Below are 18,674 nucleotides of genomic sequence, written 5' to 3' on the forward strand. Positions count from 1 at the left end.
CATGCACCTATACAAAGTCACACATGCGGTGTAGACATGAGAAACGTCGGCCTCACATGTTCTCTGAAGAGATGCGGAGAGAAATGTTGAAGTTTGCCGAAGTCTTTTTCAATGGTCGGAGAGTTTGTACAATATAAGATCATTCCCAATTCCCAATAATTCTTTATTGGAAAATGTGATCATTTGGAAGACACATTTATAGACAATCATATCTATGTAAAATGCATGAAATTTTCACTTCAGATTATATCGTGCACACGATTTATAAATCGAGAGAACGAATTAGAAAATTGTGCACACGATTTAGCAATTCGATGGAACGAAATAGTAATCGTGCACGTTTTAGTACATCGAGGGAACAAATTAGTAAATCGTGCGCACGATTTATTTATTTTTTCTTGCATGTCATGTTGTACTCACACCATAGATTTGCAGCCTTTTCCCTTCATTCATAAAAGCATCACTAATGATTATCAAACAAGGGCTTCGGTCAAAACATTTTCCATCATTTTTAAATGAAACATTTGGACTTGGTTTTAAAATACATTTCAAAATAGTCTGCTACCAGTGAGTTTTTTTTCTTCTTCAAGAGAACAAGAGAACTTTTCATGAAATGCCCCATGAATGATATTCCCTTGATCTATGCGATCACCCTTGTGCAATATCTCAAGCCTGACAGCCAGTCAACGATACAAACAATATGGCAAATAGCAAGTTGCAAATGGTCATTGATTGTTTAGATGTTCTTGGCGACAGCATGCCATTGGAGGTCACATTTGTTTACTCCCCAAATTTTAGAAAATGTTGAAAATGCATTAAAGAGTGTTGACTCGTTGACGAGGTTTTCCATGTTCAGACAGTGACATTGGACAAATCTTTATTGTGAAGTCAAAAAACGGTGCTTTTAATTGTCACTAATTTCATATTTTACTGTGTTTTTGGTTTATTTCACATTGTATTTTGAAACAGTTTTAAACTTTAGCAAGCATACCTCATTACCTTTCTTTAGCTGTGCACATTGTACTGCTGTAAAAAGTTAACACACACACACACACACACACACACAAATATTTTTTCTTCAAAAATTACACCAAAAATAAATCCATACATTCAACAGGAAATGACAACAGGAATGCTGTGTTTTTGTATATGAAACACATTAGGACAAACGCTTGTCACTTTCAACAATGCAGTAGAATAGATGGAAATAATTACGGGGAAGAGGACAAAAAGGAGGAGCCTCGAGCCGCACACAGAATGCCACGCTGAAATTAAAAATGAATCCATTTACTTCAGGCTGTTTACTTTGTACTTTTGGCTGGCGAGGAAGAAAAAGAAAGAGGCAGTTCAGAGGCTACTCTTTTCCCCCTTTTTCTTCAAGCACTTTAAAAACGGGCCTAGCAAATGCCCTGGCAGCGCCGAGAAGAAGCAGAAAGAAAGAAAAGCACAGTAACATCTGCAGACGCTTCCAGACAGACAGTTGGGATGTGAATAACTCAACTCTCAGCCTGCCCTGACCTCTGGAGAACAAAGGGGAGATGCCTAGCAGAGGAGCGGGGCCGGTGAGCGGGATTTATTGTCCCCGCTCCGGGTGAAAGCGGTGCCATCGGGGCACCCAGCGCCGCATACCACCGCGACTGTCATAGCTGCCGCACAAAGATGCGCAATCCCAGAAGAGCGGGAGAGAGAGAGAGAGAGAGAGAGAGAAAAGCAGATCTCCTCTCCCCCAGCCAGAGCTGCTACCATTAGATAGCAATTTGACAGACGCGTGGAAAAAGCCGCAGTTTGGACCGCAAACAAGACTTTCGAAATAATCATACATTTATCTTCGACAAACCGGGAGAAATAAGGCGGGCCAGAGTCGGCCGACTTACAGAGGGGGAAATCGCGGATCTAAAGGGAGGCGCATTCCAAACAACTGACCCTCAGTTCCCTAGCAAAGGCCCACACCACAGTTCTTTTCATCCCCTCTGTCCGTCTAGGGAGCGAGTGATAGAGAACAGGGGGATGCTCCTTAAACACAGACTTTGAAACCCACCCCCTCCCTTTTGTGCCATTTTGTCTCTACTTTTGTTTTGAACTTGTTAACTTCTCGGCGGCCGCACTGGCCCCAGCAGCTGTTCAGCTCGCAGGGACCCTCGAGGCATCAGTATTCAAAATGAGCAACTTGTACAATATATCCGGAAATGTTAACAGTCTGGACAGACGGCAGTGTCAAAATATACTTCAGTGGAATTTTCAAAAATGTAAACTGTAATATCGGACAGCTATATATCCAACTTTTTTTTGCATACATTCATATACAACGATATATACAGTAGGTACTACAAATCTCAGCTGTCTGTTTTTTTTCCCAAGAAAAATGTAACAATGTTAACTTCCAGCTCTATATATAAACTTTGATATTTAAGTATGTTCAACTTTACATGAATACACACAGTATACTCACATAAGTCTATATACATTGTATAGCAAATCTCAAATATATCATTGTAAAATGTTACAATATTATCGCCCAGCTCTTTATATAAAGTTGTATATATAAGTACATTCAACCTTATCGGCATATATAGGGCAATATTTACTTCTTTAGAAAATCTGATTGCAAAAGATAACTAACCTAGTGAAAAATAAATAAACTAAAATGTATTTGAAATACATTTATTTCATGCTAATTATACTACAAATACATTGACATATTTATGTACTTAATAAAAATACCCTGCATTTGTATGTTTAGTATACTAAACTGGCATACTTAAAGTCTGCTAAATTGGAACAACTAATTTTGTACTTAATGCACTTTAATTGTACTGAAGTCCAACTAAAGATATACTGAAGTATATTTGATTGTGCTAAAGTGGAACTATACTTCATGTGCATTTTAAATATATTGTATTTAAAAACTGATATTATTCAAAGATCATAAAATCCTCATCAAAATTGACATTAAAACTCATTTTAGGCTCAATATTAAGAAATGTGCATTGCGCACAAGTAGTACACAAGTATCAGTAACTCTCGAGTGATATGTCAGTAAATAAATGTATTTTAAATATATTTCTTTTTTACTAGGGTATGTTATTGCCCAGCTCTATATATAATTTGTATGTATATTATATTGAACTTTTTTCACATGCATACAGTAAACTCATGTAAAGTTTATGCCTCAGGGCTCAGTGCTTGGACCACTTCTCTTCTCTGTCTACATCTAAATGTAAATGTAAATGTAAATGTAAGTTATATACTGTACAGAAAATCCCAACTGCCTGTTTTATTTTCCACAAAATATAGCCCAGCCCTCTATATAAATTTGTAGTTTCTGCATACATTATCTGCATGCAAACAGTATACTCAAGTAAAGCAATATATACTATATGTCAAAACTGCTTGATGGCTTGTATTGTCACAAAATATAATCTACATTATTGTCCTTCTCTAATCTTTTAAATGTGACTACAAGTATGTGACAAAGTATAAGCACTTTGTAAATACATTTAATTTGACGTGACATATGTTTTACCACTTTGAACAAACTTTGGTTGAAAGCTTTTATTTGTCTACTATCACAATTAGTAACATTTCCCAAATGATAAGGAAACATAATTTGTGCCATTAAACGTGTCACGCTTATGTACCGATGGCGTTAATATATCTTTCCACATGTGCACACTGGATGTGTAGAAATTTGAATCTGATCACAGGGAGAGACATTATCAACTGCAAATCAATACAACAAAACCTTTCAAGATAACTGTGTGTGTGTGTGTGTGTGTGTGTGAGAGAGAGAGTCTTCATTGATATTCATCCCTACATTCCCAGCGAGCGAGAGTGGCGAATCCCTGCACAGGCTGTAGAGCTGCCGTTCCCTCTTATTAAAAAGTTGTTTGATTAGCGTGGCCCAGAATGGCACCATGGAAAGGTCTGCTAGCAGTAGATAAAAGACGAATGATAAATAGGCAAAAAAGGCAGGCGATCACCAGTCTGCCACTAGAGCATCAAAACACAAGCCAATTCTCTGCATAGTTGATCCAATTATTGTCAGCTGGTGGGCGATAGCTCGGGTGCTTTTCTCCATTCATTCCAATCTAAATTGCTCTTCCCCTTTTCCTGATACAGAAATCGCTCGTAAAGGGGCGGCCATCATTAAAGTTGTTTGAATTGGAGCCCTATAGTGTTTGGTTAAGAGGGCAAATGCAAATTTGATGAAGGAATAAGGCTAAATTTACATATCTGCCTCAGCTCACACGGGGAGGGTAAACATTCTGTTTATCTCGAGTGTCATTTTATGATTTCAGTAGAATATAAAGCTGACCTTGGCCTTGACCAGCCAATTCTCTGCAAAGTTGATCCAATTATTGTCAGCTGGTGGGCGATAGCTCAGACGCTTTCCACCATTCATTCCAATCTAAATTGCTCTTCCCCTTTTCCTGATACAGAAATCGCTCGTAAAGGGGCGGCCATCATTAAAGTTGTTTGAATTGGAGCCCTATAGTGTTTGGTTAAGAGGGCAAATGCAAATTTGATGAAAGAATAAGGCTAAATTTACATATCTGCCTCAGCTCACACGGGGAGGGTAAACATTCTGTTTATCTCGAGTGTCATTTTATGATTTCAGTAGAATATAAAACTGACCTTGGCCTCGACCACTGCAAAAGACATCAGCGAAATATACTGTTGTCCAAATACAATTTGTTGAAGAGGAAATTGTCAACAGATCCTCAATAACTCAGCAAACACAAGACCAATTTGTTGGTATGGAAATATACCAGAACCAGACAGACCAATCTTGTTCTTATGGGTTCATTATATTTATATAATAATAATAATAATAATAATAATAAATAATAATTTTGCATTAATATTATTTTACTTAATTACATTTATATTGTGCTTTTTTTATTTATTTCTTTTTTTTTTATGGTAAGTGACCATATGATACCTAGCCACACATATGGATTTTAATAGACAAAAATACTGTAAGTAAAGTATTAAAGCACAAGGTATTATTATTATTATTAATAATAATAATAATTCTACATTAATATTATTTTACAAAATTACATTTATATTGCACTTTTTTTTATGGTGAGCAGCCATATGATGCATATCCACACATATAGATTTCAATAGACAAAAATATTGTAATGGAAAAAAAATGCTTAACAGGAAATTTAAAGTATAAATCAAATCAAACAGAGATTACAGGCCATCTCCTATAAATCATTTTTCAAATTGGCAGTAAGTACACTGTAATTACTGCTCCTCTCCAAACACTTAACCACTGTTATAACAAAGCATAACTTTGTAGATCACTTCCGGGGTAGAAAAGGATATCATTTCTGATCATTTTTGTTGATTTCTTATTGTTTTCCAAAATGTAATTAATCTAATAAAACATTGTGGGGAATTGTATTTAATAAATAATTTTCCATTTATTTATTTAACACATAACTGAATATGACAATAACCACTACAAATCAAGTTTGAAACACGTTTTACTCTTTGATCAGCATCTTCAAATCAACTTCAAGACATCCAAGACAAGCCTGAGGACAAACATCTTCCTAATTTCTTGTACAAGTAGGCATACAGTTTATTTCAAATAGCGGGATGAGTGAATGACTTTCACATGACTAAACAGGTCTTGTTGTGTTTTCACTTTATGCTCCAGAGTGAACTTCAAAGTAATGTTGCTCTGGTTCTTCAACCTCAGAATAGACACAATGAGTGCAGGTGCAGTTCCATTATGAATCATATTCATGCTGACAGGGCGGTATGAGGTAACAGGTAAAAAGGTTCTATCACATTTACCTTCATTTGTCTGGAGAAATCTGACAAAAGCAGTTTCCAACAAAGCACGAAAACAGAAAAAGCTAAACATGACAACTTCTATTGCGCAGGTATGTAAAGATAGCAACGCACCCTTGCTATAATTCATCAAAAATGAAGTAAAATGCTGCTATCAGAGTCTATGTTTAGAACAGAAGTGTCATGCCTACTCAAATAATGGCTGCTTCAGATTTCTGAGCCAAGTGGATTTGTTTAAATGAAACTCCCCAAAACAAACAAATAAATATATAAACAAAATCATAAATCTTCATCAAACTCATCTACCTCTCATTACACTAAAAACTTATATGACTATTTTCCCCAAGGAAGTAAATGTGCAAGCTGCTCTGTCCATACTATGAAAATGCTTTGTGATCATTGATGGTCAATTTCTGTTGCAGTTGTTTTGCTTTTTCAGTTTAGCTTTTCTTCGAAACAAAACAAAACAAAACAAAACAAAAAAACAAAGAACAACTTGGTCATGTTAGGGGACCAAGTGAGTCAGCACTGTGACTGATGCTCACTCAACGTATAAAGGTGCATAATGTCCTTTTTCAACACTGTCCACAACTCCATTGTTCCCTTATTTTAATAGTACTAATGATTACACTCTTATATGTTTGCTACAGTATGTGACCCAAATCACATACATGATGACATATTCAAGTGGAGAGCTGCCATACCTATGTCTGGTCAAAAAAAAAAAAAACTTCACGAGAGCAGGTCTAACACAGAGGACTGAGGGTAAAAAGTTCATTGTGCAATTCAAAGCCATGGGCCACCCCTGAAAAAGCATGAGCTCGCTGTCACTTTGCTCTAATCAATCATGCAAGTAAAGACTTTTCATCAGTCTTGTTTTCATTTACCATGTGAGTCATTTGCAGGTCATGACATTCTTCACAATATCAGTAATACCTTCCAATGATACTGACAGTGGCAAATGTGTCATCCTTTTATGTCAATTTCTTTTGTCAGACAACTCTGACAACCATATGCAATTTTAGCATCATCTTTCTTTCTGTTTTGCAGAAATCTCATGTTCGTCAGAAGGCTCTTCTTTGCTTGTGGAATCCATTCCACTGCTCAGCATGTGCCCTTGTGTTGGATATAAATTTTTAGAAAGATTAGAAACTTAACTTTCCTTCCAAATTACCATCTGGTCGTAATATCCTTTAAGTAACACAATTCAGCACACAATTGGGCACAGGGATTCTGGTGGGGCTTTCTAAGCCACCTGCTACACCCTATCACAGATTCACATCCCACAATTGAACCTAATGACATGACCAAATTCTCTATCCCAGCAGTCAAGCTCTACAGCAATTTTTTAAAACAAACAAAAAAATATTAATTAATAATTAATTCATTTTGAATTAAGTTCTAAGTTTCTCAGAGCTGCATTATTCTAATCTATAAATTATTGAAGTTAATCGATGCAATCAAGCCAATAACCTCAGTCCTAAAACTTGAAGTCCGTACGTCTGTCAAAATATCTCCCAGGGGTCCCAAGCTTTACTTCCAATGTGTGTCAGTCTGTTCCGTCTGTCATTGTGTCTGTTAGCTAGAGTCACTCATAACTTTCCATGACACATGCAGTCACAAAGCCAGCAATGAATCCATTTCTCCAGGGTTATGGCTGGCAGGATTCAGTGCCTGCTGCTCTCAGCACCACACAATGCTTGGCACACAGATGCATATAACAGCAAACCCCAGCAACTAAATTTATATTGTATACCAGACATTTAGATTTAAAGGTACTGCATGTAATTTTTTGAATGTAGTAAAGCATAAAAATACAACATGTGTGCAAGTTCACATACTTGTTTCTTCAAAAAACAAAACAAAGCAACAACATCAACAATGCTACAGCCAGTTATTCTACACTGAAACATGTGTTCCGTGTCAGAATGTCTGTTTTTGTTTTGGTCTGTGTGTCCACCTACTACCAGTTTACCCAACAGTATTTCGACACCGCAGGTTGCCAGTTGGCGGAAAATGCAGCGCATTGCAGCCATGGAAGCCAGCAAAGGAACTAGGTCACAGATTGAAGATTCTACCTGACCTAAAAAGAGGCATATTAATAAATCAACTCATCAAATCAATTGCGATGACTCCTACTATGTGTCCTCAATCTGGCAAACTGCATGAGTGTCAAATCTGAGGAGAAGGGGACGGGAGAAACAACTCAGTCCAATATTTTGAATTTGAACTGCAATAGCCATTTCAACCGCTAGCTGTCAATATTAAATACTGCACCTTGTAATAATTTCTTAACTCAGTTAACCTGTCCTAGACTTCAAAGGATTTACATGGTAGTTGTTTCATTTAAATTTGACTGTTGTTGGGTTGAGAAGTATGTCAAAATGCAACACCCAAAAGACATGTGAAATTCTTCTATATGTAGTTGAAAAAGTACTCGAACAGACAAAAATCAAGATTTTAAATTGATCTCAGATACACATCCACAGGTCTTACAGCAACATATTTCAAAGGTCTATATTAACTGTGTGTATTTTTCTTTATTGTGCTTACAAATAAAATACATAAAGAGTTTGTGTATTTAATTCATTTAAACATTGCCTAAGAGATAAGCAAATACTCTGTGTTTTGGTATTCTTTAATCTGCAAACATGTCTTTTAATAGATTAAGTCAGACAAAGTTATCAAAGCAAACCAGCTCTGTGACTGACAAGTGTGTGCGACGTTATTTTCTTTCCCTCTGTCCTGCGCTCTGTGGATCTAGTTCATTGTAAGTCTGTCAATGGGCTGTCAAGGTGTTGTTAGGAAGGAGCTCTATTATTTTCCCCTCTTAAAGAAACATAATTTTAACCTGAGAAAGTCAACCACCCCAACAGAGGGTCATTGCGAAAAATTTGACCCTTGGGGCTAGGCCTTGGAAATTCACTTAAAGACACATTAATCAATTGTCAAGTGCGTCGCCATACATTTGAAAGTCATCAGAGAGAGAGAGAAGATATACTTTTCATTTAGCCACAACTGACCTAAACATATGTGAATTAATCTAACTGTGCTAGTAAGCGCTAATTCTAATGTAACTGATATTTTAAGGTATCATAGTACACCACAGCAGCACACAATGGCCATATTTACACTTGGTATGAACATTAGCCTTAGGTGATCCAATCACAAGTCATTGGTGGACAAAGGGGACAAAACATTTAGTAATCAGCCATGTTCTGAATGATTCTTACAAACTCGAGCCCAAAGTTCAAATCAAGAACAATGTTGCTGTCACAAAACATAGTACTGTGTTGAACATGAACATGAATGAAAAATTTTAGCAGATGTTGTACCAGCCTTATTATTTGCTGGTTATCTGCACATCAATTCAATTACTAGGCCTACAAATCCAGTTACAGACCCAGCGGAGGCTTGAAAGCTCACACACCCACCAAAAAGTTCCAGAAAAGCCACACATCTATACAGGTGTGTTAATGACCAATTAATCCAACTGTAAATCCCTGATATTGGAAGGTTGCAGGTGTTCGGCATTACTTACGGATTCACAGAAGTCTAAATAGTGTCTTGGAAGTCTGCCATGTGTTGAACAAAAGCAACATCCTTTAAGAGTCCTGAACATCTGTTGGGTGAATCAAGGTAGTCATGCATCTCTTGTGTTGCAGTAACATTAAGAGGCTGAACATTGGGCATCTGAATTACCAGAGACATTCCCGTTAGCAACTGCTCACACACATCCAAGGCGATGCAACAATAGAAAGAACAACAATGTCTGATTAAGGCAACCACATCTAAACCATGCCATGGCAATGCACCTGGCAAGCCACATTCCCATTAATCTCACAAAGCAATTCAATGAGATGGTAAAGGTACAAATTCCTTATTGTTTGGCTTCCTTTAAAGATGAAAATCAAAGTGAAAGAATATTCTCCACACTAATGCTGTGCCTCAGTAACTTCAGCACTAAACTTCACTCTATAGGACCCTGATGAAATGATCATATAAAAGAAATACTTGCATTTTTATGAATTATGTAAATGGTATACCCGATTTATATTGGTTCTAGAGATGTATTGGAAGATTTACCATGTTGTGCAATGCAGAATGAGGGTGTTGATGCCGTGTTGACCAGAGGTGGACAGATTATTTTGTGACTGGCTCTCACATACTATAATATAAAACTGTACGGGCACGTGTATGGACATGTCATCCAGATGAAGCGGTTGAATGGAAAAAGGATGGTCTAACAGAAACTTTCTAGCTCTCCCATTCATCTCAATGGCAGTAGCTCAAATGATGCCTGACCCCTAGGAAGTGCACAGCCTGCTGATTGGCATCTTTGCTCATGAGTACACAGTTCCAAATCATTTTTTTTTATCTTCAGTTAATCATCTGATCTGTAAATAACACATTACTCAGCAGAACTATCCGATCCTGAACTATGACATCAGCAGCAGTAGAAAAATATAAACCTAATTCATGTTTTTATGATGTCTCCAAAACAAGGTCTCTTACTAAAGGTATACTACAATAAATGCATTTTGTTTCACCAGTTTAAATGGTTATCTTTGAAGGGCTGTCAGTGGAGAAAGATGCTTTTAGCCACCAGTATGGTGTAGTTATGCCATTTACCACCAGGGGTTCATTAGACCATGCTAACCAGCCAGACGTTGACCCCTAGGATGGTTTTAGTTAGGCATGCATGGGCTTCAATATGCTAAATTCAGCAATGAAATGAAACCACAAGTACTAGGAAATGCTCTAAAAAAACACCTTTGAATGTCACAAGGGAGAGGTGAGTATGCCCTTTAAAACATGAGTTCAGTTTCAACCATCGATGACATTTTATGTTTTTATAAAATCTAAAATGTTCCTGAAACATTTCATGTAGCATGCTAAAATTTGAACAGTTTACTAACCATTCATTTAATCATATATCATAGTTTAACTCCATCAGATTGGACACATTTGGCTGTTGACCACAATGATAAGGCAAAGCGGAAGGCAAGTCTAATGGATGTTTTTTTTTTACAACGTGCCTTATGCAGATTTCAAATTGTCCATTTTTTTAGATGAACCCTTATAAGAAAAGCACTACCAACGGCCTCTTCCTGTAGCACCATCTGCAAAGGCTTAAACTTGTATTATCAGAGGCACGCAATATGGAAATAGATATTGATTTCATGAATACTATTTTTCACTGGTTACAATGGTTACAATTATGACAGATCCTTTTAAAAAGAGAATACTGAATGGAATAAATTTACATCTCAGGCCAAGTCTTCACTTAATGGTTTTTGAAAACGTTTTACGTTAACGTATAATACAGACGTTACAGCTTATTTGACTGCTAATTTGTTTGGGCGATACTTAAGAGATGGTTGTAAACGACCGTTTATGTTCATTTATTAGCAACCTAGCGAAGCTCATCTGAGCCGTGTTCTCACCACCTGATTGGCTGGCCAGATACTTTAACGACAACGCAAATCGCAAGGAAAAACTACCCACACACAGTGCAATCAGTGGAACCTGTGTTACCAAGTTCCTGTTTTTAAGTCCCCTGCATCTACTTATTCAAATGTCATGGGCTTAGTTTTGTATGCTATGTCTTACTGTATTCTTGTTGTTGTGTATTTGTAATCAAACTAATGTAGGCAATCAGTTGTGTTCATATCTCACTGTGTTATCTTCCATAATTGCACTTGATTATTATATTCATTAACATGTTCCTCATACATTTATGATGCAATCTGAAATGGTGTGCTACAGATGTAATGCACAAATAAGGTCATAATAGTCTGTGGAAAACTACTTGATATTTTTTTTTCTTTTCTTCAAAGTCTTCATTGTGGGGCTCTCATTTGACCTACATGTGCACTTTGTTCCAAACTGGCATTACTTTTTTGAAAAAGTAACTCAGATATTTTCTTGTAAATTAAAAAAGTAATGCGTTACTTTACTAGTTACTTCAAAAAAGTAATCTGATTACGTAACTCGCATTACTTGTAATGAGTTACCCCCAACACTGTTGTTCACTGATGTAAGGTCTAGCAAAGACTCTAAGCTCAGACAACAGACACTGAGTTAAAAAACTATACACTTTTAGATGAGAGCGATCTCAGCAGAAGCATCTTGATGAGCCACAGAGTCAAAATAACTATCCCAGAATCAAGAACTCACATACCATCAATTGATAATTGATGTATTGGTGAGTCATTGCTTTCAAGAATATCAGCCTGCTGTCATAAAAAGCGCAGACATTTCCTTTGTACCTGGCAGGTGGGAGCAGTAACTCCAGTTTGCTGAGAGCAGAGGCAGAGGAGCTTGTGCGAAAGGTGTTGAAAAGCACTAAAGCTTGGGTGTAAATCCTGGTACCTCCCTCTCTGTAAACACAGGACCATTGCTTAATGCTCAGAGTGTCATGAACTGAAAAGGGCTCGACCATTGATTAATGAGCACATTCTGGGAACATGGAGGAAAAAGGCATCACTAAAGCTTATTCACAGTTTCAACCTAAGGCCTTCGGTGTTCTTTGCCGTCTGAACTGCCAGCACTCAGTAGACAAACTGAAAGTCATAACGAATCTGTGCTAAATACATTTGGATGGTTCCTGTACCCCAAAACCTAGCTTCACTGATATTTAATTACAATACTATACAGGCCATTCATTTAATAATGGGTGTCTATATTGTACTTGACATGAAACACCCTCTACTTGTGTTTTTTTTTTCAATCGGCCTGATCAGGGACAGTTTGGATAAATACGTTACGTGATGTTCATTAGTCTATATTGTTCTTGAGTGTGCTCTGAATACCAAGTCAAAATCCCATAGCAAACATCACTTTCACAAATTCAGTATGAAGGACAAAATTTAACCAATTGGACTAATTGCCTTTGTCCAGCTTCTTAATTATATGCAATGAAATGATGTGAGATTTACCAGAATATAAACATATTTAATGCAGTCTCTTCTGGATGCAGTAGAAACGGAAATAAAATGATGCCTAAAATTGACAAATTTGTACTGGTGTTGCAAGCTCAGTATTGAAGGTGACACCAAAATTGAGAACATAAAGAAAACACTATAAACCTCTGCAATATCTGGATGTTTAGTGTGAATAAAAGAGCAGTGATAATTATTGAGCATTTAACTTTCTTCATTTGAAACATTATATTAACACTTTATATAAATGGTCTGCGTAGAGCCACACGTTTGATGAGGCAGTACCAGAAAGGCTTGAAATCATTGCTTGCCTGGGTGTGATAAAAACTATTTGCAGAAGGATCTTCTGACTTAATGCATATTGCACTCCAAGACAAGAGCACTGGTTGTTTGATGTCTGTGGATCTAAGCATTTTCAGTGCATGGTTGCTGAATCAGTCCAATATATCCAGCCTTATTTCTGCCGGCATAAATGCCATTCCACAGAGAAGAGTCATGTCTGAGATCATTTTCCATATATTATTCAATATTCACTAACACTATGCTAAGAGATCCAGAAAAACACAATTGTGACCCTGGAGCACAAAACCAGTCGCTTGGGTATATTTTTTATCAATAGCCAAAAAAACATTGTATGGGTCAAAATTATCGATTTTTCTTTTATGCCAAAAATCATTAGGATATTAAGTAAAGATCATGTTCCATGAAGATATTTAGTACATTTCCTACCGTAAATATATCAAAACTTAATTTTTGATTAGTAATATGCACTGCTCAGAACTTCATTTGGACAGCTTTAAAGGCGATTTTCTCAGTATTTTGATTGTTTTGCAACCTCAGATTCCAGATTTTCAAATTTGGAATCTCGGCCAAAATATGGTCCTAACAAACCATACATCAATGGAAAGCTTATTTATTCAGCTTTCAGATGATGTATAAATCTCAATTTCACAAAATTGACCCTTATGAATGGTTTTGTGGTCCAGGGTCACAATTTTCAAGTCAAACACATATAACCAAACCAAATCATGTACACCATCAGATAAACAGGACAAAATGATCATTCAGTTATTGTTTTTGCTTTTAATAGCACATATACTGTATTGAACAGCCAGTGTCTGCTGCACTTCCTTGAATATTCTCTTGTAATGTCCGTATCTGTCTTTTTATATGACAGCTGATAAGGCAGGTGGCTTGGCCTGCGTGTTTTGATGGGGATACAGCAAAATAACAGCTATAATAAAGCCATAACTCAGCAGAGTCATTAGAGGAACGGTTACAGTGTTCGTCGCACCTGCCGCTTTCCCCTTTTACATCAGACACAGGCTGTACTTTATGGCCCAGTCTCTCAGTTTAGTTTGGTGAAAGCCGAGCAGGGTAACACTGTAAAATGCTGCACCGCCAGCCAGTTGTTAACACATGGCTCTCTAGCAATCGTCTATGTTAATGTGCCAGTCAAAACCATGTTGTGTTAGCAAGGCCTCTGTTGAGATGTTTTTCTGTATTTGTCTTTGCTATATATACATTTTTTTTTTTTTTACATTTAGGACATTTGATAACTGTAGAAATTCAGCTGACAGGACCAGATAATTGCATGCAATTTTTTTTAGCATTTTAGTGAGTTGTTTTGAATCAGCTTTATGCTGCTATTATTATTATTATTATTATTATTATTATTATTATTTAATTTTAGTACAACTTTTAAGGTCCTACTGATGTAAAGGCTTTGCTTCATAGAGTTCCAAGAATAAACGTTTGGTGGCATTGCCCTGCCCCCTTGTGGTGATATTGTAATGTCAAGTAAGAATTTTTAATCTGTGTGATAATTGTATTCCCCATTGTTAGACTGATCTGTCAGAGTAAGCTAAAACAAAACTGAGTGTAGGAACTGTTTTCTGAAATGCCATACATTAAAAACAATGGCATTTAAACAGATAAAAAGGTGGACTTTAACAACCAAACCAACCCATTCATCCACCCACTTACTCAGTGATCACTGCCAATCTGCCACATAAGTTCAGGAACAAACATGTTTTATTTTTCTGTCACCATAGGGACTAGCATTTGAATAAATGAGTCATTCAAGTGAAAAATGTACAGGTGTTAGTAACAATGCCTGGCTGAGATAGACAGAGGCATTTATCATGAATACATTTGACAGGAGTTCTCAGGTTATCTCATGTTATTCTACAAGGACACATCACACATTCACTAGCTTTGGACATCGGTTTAAACATTGGTAAGGACTACTTATTGATGTTATTAGGGTCAATAACATATAAGGATGTTTAAGATGTGTGTGTGTGTGTTTGTGTATCATTCAAAGGTTTGGGGTTGTACAGTTTTTTAATACTTTGGAAAGAAGTCTCAAGTCTGAAAGATGCTCAACCAAGGCTGCATTTATTTGATCAAAACACAGTTAAAACTGTGATATTTTGAAATATTATTAGAATTTAAAATAACTGTTTTCTATTATAATAGATTTTAAAATGTAATTTATTGCTGTGATCAAAGCTGGATTTTCAGTATCATCACTCCAGTCTTCAGTGTCACATGATCCTTCAGAAATCATTCTAATATGCTGATTTGCTGCTCAATAAAAAAATATTTTAAAATTTTAATTATTTTAATCAGTGTTGAAAATAGTTGCACTGCTTAATATTAGTAGTTTTGCTTCTCTCCTCCACCTGTGCGCTTCGATAGTCCACTCCATTCTCTCTCTTGCATTGATTACTCTCATCCAAACCGTTTGGCGGAGGCGCGGAGAACGCGCGAGCCCAAGCATTGCCAGTCACGACTAACCGATTCATGATTTATTAGAGATTTAATTATCGAATGGCGAATTCGGAAATAATCGCTTTAGTACATTCGGCAGGCAATTATACAATAATAATATTAAAATAGCGGGCCAAATCGGCTGCCAGGCCACCGGGAATTGTCCCGGTTCTTCCGATGGCCAGTCCGCGCCTGATTCCACCCAGATAGCAAGAACGTTTGGGCTTTTGGATGACAATTTTTTTGAGGTATATGGTCCAGATGATAGCACACAACTGAGAGCCATATGTGGCTTGGCTATGGCACACCATGGAATATGTTAATTTATGGTTAAGATTTGGCTTTTATTTGGAAAAACACATATAAACTGCTGGCAGGTCAGTGGCAGTCCACATCTCAGCCCATTCAACAATGCTATTGGTTGCTTTGTGTCTTCCCTTATTCCTATTGGTGGATTACTGAAATTTTGAAAATATATCCGTTATTTCCCGCTCTGCTTCCTCTTTCAATCGCCGTTAAAAAAGAAGAAGATGATGAAAAAGCTCCCTACAACAACAGCCTTTTTGCCCAGACACATTCTTATTCAGGTAAGTGCAGTTTTGGTGTTTTTAATGTTTTCTAGGGGTGTAATGGTACACTTATTCGTACCGAAAATTGTACCGAACAAATACAGTGTCATTTTAACCACTGCACGTGCGGAACTTAATCCGTTTCAATTCATAGCCGTGAATAAATCTTCACTATACATTATTACTATACATTACATTCTGTAATCGTAAGGTTTGTGTTTTGTTCTTTTCGTTAAGAAACAAAGTCTCATTTTTTAAATTATGTATATTTTATTAGGAAATTAAATCCATAAATGCCGTTTTGACGCTCTGTGATGTGGCGTGACAGACCGCTGCAAGCGGAAGCGCGGAGAGCGACCCAGTCAGCAAATTTCCTCTGGCGCGGATCTGGCCCATATCAACAGCTAAAGTGTGGCCCAGATTAGTTCGTGTTTGCCGGCCCAAAATTGGTCCAGATCTTTTTAGCCAGAACTGAACCAAAACAGTGCCAGTTTTCTCACCGGTTAATGACATATGATGTTTTGTAGTAATGTTGTCTCTGGTCTGTGTGCTTATATTAGGGTGACCATACGTGCCATTTTCCCAGGACGCGTCCTGGCCAGGATTTCTATATTGCTTTGATTCAAAGTACCTCGACAGCGTTTCGAAAACACAAGGAACCGATGTCATACACCAATCGGTCTGCACACGCGAACAAAGCCAAACCCTAGATATTTTAGGCAATATAGAAATCCTGGCCAGGACGCGTCCTGGGAAAATGGCACGTATGGTCACCCTAGCTTATATGCGTTCAGGAGGCGTGGCTTTGGATGGCGATTTTCAGGGAGGGCGGGACATACGCTTTCAGTGCTATCAGGCTAAAGTTAGCATTTTCCAAGATGTCCTACTGCACCTTTAAAGAGGAGATTTTCAAAAGAAAATTGTGACACACTGACTGGAACACAGGCTGTAAATACTTCTAATCAAACATTCTGTTAAAAAGATGATATTCATCAAATCACAACTGCAGCATTTATTACTTGGCATATGATGACATCTTGGCATATGATGACATGGAAAACACCAGAAATTCTAATGGAATTGACAGCATTTATTTTGTTAATTGCTTATTACAGTTTTTCTCAATCGATTTGACACTTTTCTCCAATGCAATCCAAATTTCTCCAGCCATCCAAACACAAAATTATCTTAAGCAAACAGTTCAAACTTTACTACAAAATGAAGCACTGCAATTTTTTCTAGTAATGCATTTATTAAAAGTAAATATTAACATCAAATCTACAGGTGCGTTCTTTATTGATTATAAAACACATTCAGCTGTAGATGCACAAATATGCCAGAGGTGTGACCAAGTCATTGTTTTGCAAGTCACAAGTAAGTCCCGAGTCTTTGCATTCAAGTCTCGAGTCAAGTCCCGAGTCAAGACAGACAAGTCCATATGGGATGATATTAGACTCTAAATGATTAATAGATGCACGCACAATTATCCATGTACTGCATACATCTTTTCACGAGCGGAGATCGCTACTAGACGAATCATGTAATTATTATTATTTTTTTTTAATCTCTGTTCTTTTGTCGTAAGTTATGCTATTACTCCATTAATGTATTCTAGCCTATAAATCCAGCACCCCCTGAACGCAGTCTCTGGCTTATTGCCAGTCAAGCGCAAGCACGCTGCAGGGACGCGTCTATAACGACTTTGATCTGCTCATAAAGTCTTTCCGAGTCACAGGGCTCAAGTCCAAGTCAAGTCTTGAGTCATTGCTGTCAAAGTCTAAGTCGAGTCTCAAGTCTTCTTTAAATATGTCAAGTCGAGTCGCAAGTCATCAAATTTGGGACTCGAGTCCGAGTCAAGTCTCGAGTCATGTGACTCGAGTCCACACCCCTGAAATATGCTAATGCAAATACATGTTTATTGCAATTCTTCAACAGGGAGTTTTGTTTATATATATTGTGTATATCTAAATGCAATCATTGAAGTCGTGGCCTAATGGATAGAGAGTCTGACTTATAACCCAAAGGTCGTGGGTTCGACTCTCGGGTCCGGCAGGAATTGTTGGTGGGGGCTCCCCCATGAATACCAGCGCTGTCTTCCACCCTCAATACCATGACTGAGGTATGACCCTTGAGCAAGGCACTGAACCACCAAATGCTCCCTGGGTGCCGCAGCAATTTGGCTGCCCACTGCTCCAGGTATGTGTTCACTACTGTGTATGTGCACTTGGATGGGTTAAATGCAGAGCACAAATTCCGAGTATGGGTCACCATACTTGGTCACTTTCAAATAAAAATTGTTATCCAACACCTGCTATCACCCATGAGAAAAAAACGAATTGCCCCTTTAAACTTAAAATCTGTTTGTGCCACCTTTAGCAGCACCGCAAGAACTGCAAACAAACTTTTCTGATAACTACAGATCAGTCTTTTACAGCACAGTGGTGGATATATATATATATATATATATATACACGAAGTCAGTAAAACCAGGCCAATCAGAACCCTTTTGCAGGGATTTTCCCACCACCTTTATCCTTCAGACTCCCACTAAGCGGCGGAGGGCGAGAAGGAGGAC

General features: G+C 37.4%; 1 long non-coding RNA gene across 1 annotated transcript; it reads left to right on the forward strand.

Annotated features, from left to right (window-relative positions):
* Positions 1 to 3,912: 3,912 nt before the first annotated feature.
* LOC107736980 (uncharacterized) lies at positions 3,913 to 16,588 on the forward strand. Its single transcript, XR_001639754.1, has 3 exons — positions 3,913 to 3,922; positions 8,112 to 8,118; positions 16,520 to 16,588. It is a non-coding gene; the product is annotated as an uncharacterized LOC107736980 (long non-coding RNA).
* The last annotated feature ends 2,086 nt before the right edge of the window (positions 16,589 to 18,674 follow it).

This window comes from Sinocyclocheilus rhinocerous, unplaced genomic scaffold (assembly GCF_001515625.1).
Source record: "Sinocyclocheilus rhinocerous isolate Xijiao unplaced genomic scaffold, SAMN03320098_v1.1 scaffold794, whole genome shotgun sequence".
NCBI classification, from domain to species: domain Eukaryota; kingdom Metazoa; phylum Chordata; class Actinopteri; order Cypriniformes; family Cyprinidae; genus Sinocyclocheilus; species Sinocyclocheilus rhinocerous.